We start from the raw sequence: 12,017 nt of genomic DNA, 5'->3' as shown, positions 1-12,017 counted from the left end.
ACTCTTGACAGGTTCAAAAATGCAAAGTGAATTGTTGACTTCAAACGTCGAGTGCGATCTTACCCCGACGCATATAAGCTTTACTAAATACTGGCAAATGTTTTGGAAAAAAACATATAAAGAATCGCCGCACGTATAGCTTCAGCATATGGGGCACGAGGGGTTCCAAGAAGTTCGGCAAGATTTCGACTCCGTAAAAAAAATGGTCTTGTCATGAAGGTACGGACAAGTGCCAAGGAATCAAGAGCGATTCAAAAGACATATAAAATCTTATTTTTCTCTGTATATCATTGTATATGCGTGTGTGCGTTCGAGTCCTGACTTTACTCAGGTATATATCTAACTTTTAAGCTCAGCTGTCATTTTTGACGCTCAAGGTCGCGGAGGCACTTATGCCTGCTGTATGCAAGAATGTCGAAACGTTAGCTCGCGCGCACGCGATCACGCAGCTCTCCTACTATGCGTGCATATGTGTGTGTGCGTCGCGAATGTGTAAGTGTTTCTGTGTATAAGCGCAATATGTGCCTCAGCCCTCAGTATATTCGACGCTGAGGCCTTTAAGGTACGTTCGCAGCTCCTTTCCGAAACATGTTCTCACGTTAAAGGACCAGTTCGATGCTTCGTATTGAAAAATCCAATAGAAAACATTATTCAAAGCATGTAGTAGCACACAGTAGTGCACAGAACAGTAGCTTTATAAATTATATGTATAAAGAAACTTAACGCTTGGCTCGAGCCATGCAGTTTGTGATATCATAAATTCGTGTTCCAAGAACTTACTAGAGTTGTTATTTCTTTTTTTTTTTTTTTGATAAGCATCGCGCCTTAATGATTAATTACATTATTTTATTACTCTTGTGCAGCATACAATGTATCCGTCGCGCAATTATAAATTATGATTTTCATTCCGGCTAATTTACCGAGGTTAACGTGTGTTTCATTGCTCTAATTATACGAAAGCAACTGTCTACAAGCAGAGTACTCCAACACCCACATCTAAATAGAATAAAAAAAAATGAGCAAATGAATAAAGACAGAGGAGGAAAACCTTTTTTGCAGAGTCTAACGATATGATTTTTCTCAAGCTACAATCAATCTATTAACTTACCAGTGCGCCACGTCGATTCAAGGCGCTCGACTCCATTTGGTAGCGCATACTAACCGCAGCACACGAGAAGTATAAAATTTATCAGCTGTACAATCTATATTATACGATATCACTGTGATCACAACATTACGTTCTGCAAGCGTAGCATCGCGCCGCAAAATATTTCGCTTTTTACGCGTATCGTGTAGGCGTTGTTGTTCTTGCTTGGCGTCATGATCCGCACACTCTGCGCGCCCATATTCGATATATGTCTACTGCTGCCTGCTATACACTGATATAGCATGCCGTGTATGAAGTTGCAGCATTTTCGAAAACGGCTCTCGCGAGCGCGATCGTCGGGCCGGCCGGTCTGCAGTCTCGAGCCTTGGGCATAGCGGCGAGAAAGAGCGAGTGAGAGAGCATATGGGTGATTATCTTGGAATGAGGGGATACCGGTATATTGCCACCCTCGTCTCTTTCTCGCTCGCTCGCGAACTCACGCACATACACATACACATATACATAACACGCACACACTCACGCTCAAGTGCGCTCTACATAATATCTGCTCTATAAGTGTGTGTGTTTGTACGCTCGTGTGCATGTGTACTTTGCGCACGAAGCTATATGCAACTCGGCGTATTCGCGCAAATGCAATCGCCTTTTTCTCGGGCAAAATCACCGGCGCCAAGTTATCCAGTACTCGCGCGCCGCAACGATTGCACGCACTCATCACCCACGTATACATATAGGCGAGCGCAGCTATCGTGTAATATGTAAAGGTTTTTCTTTACTTTTTTGCGGAGTATCATTTTTTCCATCCGTGGAGAGCGAGGCAAATTACCCTTTCATGTTAACGACCGTTTGAGAGAGAAAGAGCTAGAGGTACATCATAGAGTTCCTCTTTATATTATTATGTATGAAAATAAAATCAATTTCACATTATTGAAACAAGTTAGTATCCGATATATGATACCGTAGGACATGAGAATAATGCGATGTACAAATACTCCTATACGTTTAAAGTTAACCATAATATAGTATGACGATTTATGCAAAGTATGCTGGACATTTTGAATTTTTTGATAAAAACTATACTTTTTTGCAGTGTCATAAAATCAAGCTACTGCAATACATGGTAAAGAATATCATTCATGAAAAACCACTGTGCGTGCGTTGGTGTTTTTTTATTCTTGAGCTACGAAAACAATCGATAAACTTCAGCGATCGACCGCGCGTGCTGGGCACAAAATCTGAATGATGCCCGCTAAAGGTGCGCAGTATCTTTTTGCACATCCGACGCATATCATCGACAGCACCTTGTGTTTTTTTCTTATTTATGTAAATGATCCCTCGTGGATTTCGTCGATTTGGCACGCTTTCGGGATCGGGACGCATACGGCCGGCAACGTTGTAGAAGCGCGCGCACGCGAATGACACGTATAAAATAATATAAAAAAGCGATTCACTGCGCAGCGGCGTTTGATCCCCGTGCTCGTGCCGCGCGAAGCTGCGTGTAAACACAAGCCGAGACGTAATTCGATTTAGCATATTATCTATTTCTCTCCTTCGCGTCGCGGATATAAATAATACGGCTTAATTAGCAAGATGTGCTCGATACTTCTTTACGATGCTTCAACGGACTCGTGTGTTTATATGTAAAAATGATGGAGCTCTCGTGCGCGCAGAAAGCAGAAGTCAAACGTTCGAAAAATTTTTGCACGCTTCTTGGAAGATTTCACTGATTTTTAGTCGCTTTTTTCCTACATATGTATAAATGTCCATATACATACACACACGTACACATGCACAAACACGCACTAACGCAGAGAGTTGAAGTAAGGCTCGAAGCCGAGCTATGAAGGGATTCTCGATTTAATTTGCTTTGAATCATAATGATTTATTCGTATTTTGTGCTTCTCGGAAAATGGAATATCAATTTTTGTTACCAGCGCGCACACATATAAACGAAGATTTCTGCTCGAAATCGATATTATGGATGTTTTATGATACGAGTTTATATGCACCGCTTATAATATCACGTGTATATAACATGCAAATGTTGCTTTCGGCGTTGAAAGATACAAGTGCTTCCACACACCTCGGAAACCACATAAAGCTCGTAACATGTTGGTCGATTAATACGTTATTAATCACTTTAGTAAATTATTTACATAATCGCGCGAGTCGAATACATTCGACAGATCGTTTATGATACAAAGTTAGACCGTGAAAAATCGCCGATTAAAGCGAAATACCAAATTTTCGAATTTTATGGATTTTAATCTTTGAATACAGGTATAAGCCACTATGCATGCGTTTGTAACATTAGGTATCAAATATAAACGACGCATTACATTAAATAGTTTAGTGTAAAGTCTAAAAGGTTCAGCAACATGCAGCCAAAAATTTATTATATAATGCTAAATATAGTGTATAAATAGCCTAATGACCAAAAAAAGACCGTTTAAAATATTTTAAAATACATTAACATTAATTGCCTTGTTTTAGAGATTTTTCTGTAACAATAATGTTAAAAATATTAAACGTATTTTAAATTGCCTAAAAATTAAAATTTAATTGATTCGAACTATTGTCACGAGATGACGATTATCTTCATTTATAAAATTGGAAGTGGTTAGAGGAAAATGATTGTATAAGTCAAACCATCCGGATATGCAGTAAACTACATTTTATTAGAGATCTCCCCGCAATGATATACTCGGTAATCATTCAGACAATTTTTTTCGTGAACAGAATTTCTGATAAATTATAGGATAGGTAACACTTTTTCTATTCAAGAGAAGCATTGTAGTAGTTCAATTATATTGAATTTTCAAAAATATCAAACCCTAACATGACATAATGAATGCTGTCAAAACCACATGACACGATTTGAATCGTTTGCTTCGAATCATAAATTGTAAGAAATTAAAAAATTGTAATTCGTTTATCACTTTCTTGATTATATGACATAAAGTGAAAATATATGTTATTCACATCTTGGATTTATTAATAATTTAAAAAATCACGGTTTTCGATATTGCAAATTTTTATACAACTTTCAAAAAACAATAACAACAACGTAAATTTTTCTGTCCATCGTCTACGAGGAAAAATAAACGAAAAGAGTAGCAGCAGTAGAGATGGAAATTCCAAGCGAAGAGCGACGCGTATTCGCGATGGCTATACCACGCGAAGCCAGCAATTATCGCGTACTCGCGCGCGGTTCAGACTAATTATCCAGCAGTCCTGGTTTTATCTCAAACTGCTACTATCATTACTATTACCGCTGCAACTACTAGTCTCCACTGCTTTTTCTACTTATATACATGTATATAGGTGCTCGTCTTATCGAGCTGTATCGCTGTGTATGCAGTCGCGCGCGTGATTCGACCTTATTTCTCCTTTTTCGCTTGGACGAGCGAATTAGGTATGGCGATGCATTTTTTCCTTCTACCTTCCACCCCGAGCACAAGCAGCTTGAAAGGGTAGTTCGCGTGATTGATGCCAATCGTGCGTATATATGCGAGAGGAGAAAGGCTACTTATCTTTCGATTTAAATTCGAGGCTGTTTTGTTCATTTAGTGTTTTCTCTGTACTCTATTTTTAATTAACTATGTACCGAAGACGTTAATTCTCACACTTTTTCGTAAACGTTTAAAAAGAACAATGTGAAGACATCCACATAGCTTTTTAAAAAGTTATTCAATGGAAATCTCAAAAAATGTATTCGAAAAAAATCGTTTAAGCCACGCTTCGACATCTCTTTCATTTTTTCCGTGTTTATATATGCATATGCAAATTTCAGAGTAATTTTCACATCGTGAAATAATTGCTAAAGATTTTTATTTGATCTAATTAAACAGACGCTTATGATTGGTTTCACAGACGTCACCCACATATCAGGATACGCATATGTAACGTATCTACGCTTCGAATTCTCACGCCGCATTGTATTCAATAAAAATGTCAACTTCAAATCGATACAAGTTCTTTGAGTTTTCTCTTGATGTGCAAGAAACACACGAATTTTTTGACCTGCAACGCTTATAAATAGTCAAGAATACATAAATTATACTGTCGAGTTACATAAAAAATTCGATACGATCGGGAACAAGTAGATACACGTGTTCGATTATCGCCTTATTGAAAGAACCATCTTGCGCGCTGTCAAGTGGCTACTGGCTTCTGGAAAAAAAATCAACGGTTGACAGTCTCTGACGATATGGAAGATTAGAACGGAAAATACTAATGATTTCTCGGTAACGCTCTGTACGAGTAAAGGGTCCGAGAATTTCTAAAAAAAGACATTTGATTTGTGACATTCGTTCCGATCCGAGAAGATTTCTCTATATGCATTCCTAATATCGGGCACGTGTGAGCGCATCAATGTACGGATTAAAGATTTAGAATTATCATAAATGGTGTCTTTAAAAGGCTACCCGCAGTGACTTCTTTTGTTTTACTGTTTCCTTTGTCGTTCGCGACACGAGCCGAGCACACGCTCGTCACATTGCTGGTGTATTGCGATTTCACCACACCTACTCTTACGTCTTAAGCGTGTAAACTGTATGTGTGTGCGTGTATACGCTGTATGCGATGTGTTTAATACACGAATACGTGTGTATGATATTCGAATCTAATTAATTTATACCCATAGCCGATGCCGAAGCGAAGAAAAAAAAAACGTCGAAGGAGGAGGAACCAGGTGTGGCCGTGAAGATTCGCAGACGAGACGCTGTGTTGCAAACCCTTTGTGTTAACCCGAACCACTGGGCGAATATGTACACATATAACCCCTTTTGACTCGTTCTCTTAGTTTTTTTTCTCGTCTTCTTCTCAATCTTATATTGGCTTGCATCTTCCTTTTTTTCCATTTTAAAAAATTATACGACTGACTACGGTGTTGGTTTTTCTTTTGTTATGCGACCTTTACAATGAAAGGCTTCGAATCGTTTACGAGTAGTGGGCTACGACTGTTAAACGAGTGTGAGAAAATAACGATAGTGCCTGTTTTTGTATTTTTTTTTGTCATATAACTTTTAGTATAACTTTAACTTTGCTTATTTTATTTTATTTGAAAAGTTAAAAAATGTTTTTTTGGATAATTATTATCATTCTTCATAAACGTTTTGATGAATTTGTATTAACATTCATCTTAAATCGAGGAATAACTTACTAGTTTTATTGAAATAAATGAGTTCCATTGAGAATCTCAATTAATAATAAGTATAAACTACTACTTATAATCTCAAAAAAACCGAAAGCAAGCGAGATTAGCCCGTGAAGCTCGTGAACTCTGGTGATTTCTTTTTGAACCCCCAAAAGAAAGTAAAAATTTTGTTTGACCGCAAAAATTTAACCTAGCTATAATTCCAAGAAAATTCTCAGCAATGATTGCTCTAATTTTCGTTCGCTTATTATTCAAACGGCACTTAGGACTGTAAAAATACATTCCACGCTAAGTACTAAGAAAACTAATTTTCACAAAAAGTAACAGTTTAAATTCGTAATATACCAAAAAATTTAATTTTTTTCTGTTCGCGTAAAAAACATGTGTTGCCACTCACATTTTTAATCTCATATCTTATGCAATGAATATAAAGTGGAGAATAATTTTTCTTGAATCCACAAGTGAATTTTTTTCATCTATTTGAATTATATTTAACTGTCTATTGCTCCAGAAAATCATTTTCTAAAAAGGTTTATCGATAAAATAATAATTTCATGACTGTAAATTGAAAAAAAAAATCTTAATCGATCAATGGAAACTTGGTGTGGTCTACTCGAGTCTTTACCGCGATATACGCGATGCGAAGAAAAATAAATCGACTGGTTCTCTTATTGAGGCGAGCACACCCGTGCTCTTACCGGGAAGCCAGTTCACGAGAGTAAGATCAGACCAATTATAAGAAACTTTTTAAAAAATAAGACGAGGAAGAGACAAATGTGCATAAGAGACGAAGATAGAATCTGTATATCAAGTACATGCAGCATATAGGCAAAAGAATGAAGAAAAAAAATATTCAAAAAGGCTTAATTGTGTACCTAGCCCGTAATATAATATCGCGTTCATATTGCAGTGCCTTGCAACGTAGACTGGAAATCGTTCATTTTATAATCGCCGCTGCTGCTGCTGCCATGCTGTCGACATTATTTTCTGCACGACTCATGCTTAGAAAATTAGATCACCCGGTGGAATATATCCTTCATGATCTCGACAAATTATAAGCCGCATGAATGCAATTTATAAATTTTTTCGATTTTAAGCGGAGCCTTTTTAATTGTTTTCAATCGAGCCGATCTTGTCGGTAATTTCAAATTACTTTCGCACATTTTACGTCCCGTACGTATAGCCAACTGCCAGGATGGGGGAAAAATCTTTCAATACCGATCGCCAAGTATGTACATATATAATAAAACTTCCATAAAAAAGATACAGCGATTCAATGTGTAATTTACGAGGCCGGCGATATTTCGGAGCAGATAATGCGCTCATCGAGCCGGTGTGAACTGCGCCGAGTGCTCCGCGTGCTCCCAAGAGCAATTGTAAATGCATCAGCGTCTATTAAAACTGCAGACACGATTGAAATCTATTACAACATCGTAAAAGGTGCACTGGTAAACAATAACAGCAACGAAAACGAAAATAGAAACGTTTCGAGCTCCAGCAGTCGATACATGTTTTTGTTACGATCACGCTACACATAAAAAAATCGTAACATTATTACAGCTGCGAATGGCCGTAGAGCATTGCCTCATTTGCCTCTTATTTGCTGGCTACCGCGAATACACACGCGGCTCAGTAATATATTCCGTAAGATGCATCGGTATATATGAATATAACCGGCCGCTGTGTACGTGGCATGCGTGATCGGTGATTGACAAAAATTTTTTCCCTCGCTCGACCACTTAAATCGCTATCTTGGCTCGTCGAAGCAGCGAGCTTGTGTATTGCAGTATGTACGGGTGTGTGCGCGCGCGTGTTTATGCGCGCTATATTGCACGTGAGCTCGTTGGAAAGATCTCTGTGCGGTTCTCTGCGTGCGCAAGATGAGTTCGCTTGGAAATTTCTTCGCTTCTTGGCATATAACGCAACTTGTGTACGTACGCTGGGCTGTTATGTAGCATCGCGCATTTCTCCTTCAATTCTCTGTTTTTTTTTACTTTTTTCACCGCATGATTTTCATTGGCAAGTTTTTCCGCATTATAAAGTGTATGTGTGTGTACAAGCGATATCGAAGAAGTCGCGCGGCTCTTCGATAATTTAGCAATTAGCATTCGCGGCGCGCGCTCGCCACGTTGTGCATTACTTTTCCATGCCCCGTGGGATAGGATCGCCACTGTAAATGGACGAGCATGATTTTCTCGATGATAATCCACGTTTACGCAGCTGTAGCAGCAGCAGCAACGCGTGTGTATAACGCGAAGAACGAAACGATTTCCGCGCCAGTTTATTCCGCATGCGCGCGTCTTTTTCGTCTCATTGTTTTTCAAGAGTTTCGCGCGAGCGCGAGTCGATCGAGCTTCAAACGAGATCAGACCGTTATGTGCTGCGGCTGGTTTTATATATATATAGAGATGAATATTACGTGAGTCGATTTTGATCGATCTTTCGAACGCGATATTCCGTTATCGAGCGTATATGGAAACACGATTTTTGCCCTGTTACGAGGCAATCACGCTTAAAGTGTCGCCAATCGATTCGTGCGTTGTAAATAACAGCTGCACGAGAGAGTAGTAACAATTTGTCGGATCACGTGCAAACAAATGATTTTATAATATCTCACTCCTTTACACTCGGAGAGAGCACTATCCCCTTTGTGTATAATGAATAGTTATAGTTGTTAGTTTTTTTTTAACGACGTTCTTTGAGTGTCATCAGTGCCGCAAAATTTAACGATAAAATTATCGCGCTTCGCCTCGTTATATGACCATCTTAAGCGCACTTTTTTGCCGTTGGAAAAAAGTAATGACTCAATGGAAAAAAAACTACCGTGGTCGCGCTAATTTACTCGCAGAATATTAAGAATAAGAAGAATTTTTTTGAATATTTTTTTCAATAGAAATGCATCTTGTTAATGTTTTTCAAAGTTGGTGATATAATTTTGTTCAATAATTACATTATATAGTTGATATAATTGAATCAGGATTGGTGCTCATTTTTCTTAAAGAAAAGATTTCTATATACCTGCTGTGGAATGACCTTCCAATGGCTCAATCTATAAATAGATTTTGTATCAAAAACGATCATCTTTAGATATAAATACCTTCCGGTAGAAATATGAGATTGTAATAAGTACTTCGTGGAGCAAGTGCTCGCGCATCATCTTCATTCCAGTCTGAGATTGTGACCATAGAATACAACTTTTCTCTCTTTCTCCTTCTCTCTCTCTCTCTCAGATTATTCGATTTCTTCTTGGCATTATTTATAAAACGCACTCGAGTTGTTAGAGCTTGCTCCGTATGAGACTCTCTTTCTTTCATATTACGTATCTATACTCGTTTCCATTTTTGAGAAAAAAAAAAAAGAAATAAAAAAGATAAATTGCAGAAGGGAGCAAGCAGGTGAGAGACGAACATGCGTCGTAACAAATTTGCTAAAGAAAAAAATTCTGCCTCTGTTTTAAAAGTACCATTTTTAGATCAATTTTAGTGTGCAGTTTTGCAATATCTGAAAATAATAATAACTACCGTATTGCACTATTAAGATTAGAATTTCATTATTCATATTGCGATGCACAATACATTCAGTAGCGATCCCATTGCGGTGTGCCTCGCATTCATTAGGTGTTATACCGCGTGATTTTGATGAATTAAGTACACTCGAATGAGGCTTTGATGTCAATTATGCCCGCAGCTTGACAGGTACTCAATTGAGTATTACCTCATTTATAAGAGTAATATAGTTAACTTAATAAAAGATCAACCACATGTTTGGCTTTACAATCCTTTCATCGGATCAATTAATCATAAGACCTTTCATCCAAATGTATGAGCATATGGAGATATACTGAAGTACGTGATTTTAAATGGTGAAAGTAAATCAAAATTCAACGAAAGAGCAATAGAAGTAGTGAAACAATGCATGAAAGAAAACAGACGACTCACGTTGATAGAATTAAGGGAATCCTGTGGGCTGCTAGCCCGCCGGACCCTGGAATCAACTTCTGCCTCCAGGTTGACTTATCCAAGAAGTTAATAATCGAGCCCACACGTCGTCTTCTTCGGTCGCTCTCTATTGTAATTTTTTGGATTTATTATAATCAAGTTTTATTGCACTCAAAATGTGAGTGTGTATGTATATACGATCATATACGCACGCACGCACTCGCACACAATACACGTGAATTATCTGGCCGTCGGATCGCGATTCGAATCAATGTAGTACCGTCGTGAAATTCGCTTGCTCGATGAAATATTTTTTTTCTTTCAAAATCATTATAACCCGTAGTACGTGTATTGACGAAGAATCGAGATCGCGCGCGCGTCAAACTCGCGGAGTCACTTGCAATCGGGCCGCAACAACAATTTCGGCAACGGTGCAGCAGCAGCAGCAGCACGCGATGAAAAAGTATAGCGATGACGATGAATCGTGCAATGTTGCAAGAAGCACGTGGACGTCAACGACGATGATAAATCGTATAGCATGGTTTTTATGCCACGGTCCTTTTATGTATATTCCATGCGCACTACCAATATTAAAGCGCGTGTGTATACACAGACACAGGACTCGCATACACGTATGTTTGCGTGCGTGCGGGCGCCCGTGTGTGTGTGTAAGTGAAGTATATATATGTGTAAACGAAAAAGCGAAGAAGAGAATGAGAGAGGATTTCTGTATACAAAGTGCGGACGCGGCTTAGACACTCTCGCGCCAGTGAGTAACTGTGCCGATGCAGAAAAAGGAGTTTGCGATAGCGCGCGCGTTGGCTGCGAAAAGCAGCTCTCTCGTACATAGCATGTATGTATAGCGAGAGATTGAGAGCGAAAGAGAGAGAGAGAGAGAGAGAGAGAGTAGAAAAAGAAATAAAGAGAGGTGTGTGTGTGTGTGTGTATGTGCAGTACACGATATATATACCGAGACCGGCGCCGATCGCGGCCTGACACTAGTGCGCTTACACTGCAGGTATTGTCGGTGCAGCAGATCTCTATAAGCCGAGCACGCGAGCTACCCGCGAGCTGCCCCCTTACCTGCATCCTATATACACACACATGCGAGTGCGAGTGCGAAATTAGTTCAGACGCGTATACGTGTACAGTACACAGTATGTAGGTATCGTGGAGGTACATGCACATAAGTGTATGCACATCCCTACTCGCGCGACTGCGAGAAGCCTTCCTCCGCGGCTTGCCCCTCTCCCTCTGTCTTATTGCGAGCTGATAACGCGTATGCGATATACAGTTCAGCGGCTGCGGCTACTTACTACTCATCGAGCTCTGATATACACAAATGCACCGTGCATGTGTGCATGAAATACGCGCAAACGCGTCTCTCTCTCTCTCTCTCTCTCTCTCTCTCTTTTGTTTTATATGCATTACCCCGCGCGCCGGCACAGAGCACGACGAGCAGTAGAATAAGAGAGAGAGAGAGAGAGAAAGAAAAAGCTATGAATCTCGCCTCTGCTGCCTCGTGGTTACCGCCCATTTAATGACCAACGGGCGAAGCTCGCCCCTCTATCTTCTTTTATACGTCAGGCCTGTGGAAGCGGTGGCAGCTTGCCTCGGCACATACACGCACACATTCAATGAAATTCTATATATAATACGTTCCCCCGTTGTCGCATACAAAGGTATATTTCGGTGCAAGGCAACGCATGCGCGCACCTTTTGCTCAGACGATCGTGCAGCATTCGCGAACTGTTCTATATGTAAAGGATGTCCCAGCACACGGCGCGGTGCAAGCGAGGATTTTCCAGGATCGCCA

The sequence above is a fragment of the Trichogramma pretiosum genome, unplaced genomic scaffold (assembly GCF_000599845.2).
Source record: "Trichogramma pretiosum strain Unisexual culture from Peru unplaced genomic scaffold, Tpre_2.0 scaffold19, whole genome shotgun sequence".
NCBI classification, from domain to species: Eukaryota; Metazoa; Arthropoda; class Insecta; order Hymenoptera; family Trichogrammatidae; genus Trichogramma; species Trichogramma pretiosum.
Note: the sequence above shows the minus strand (reverse complement) of the source record.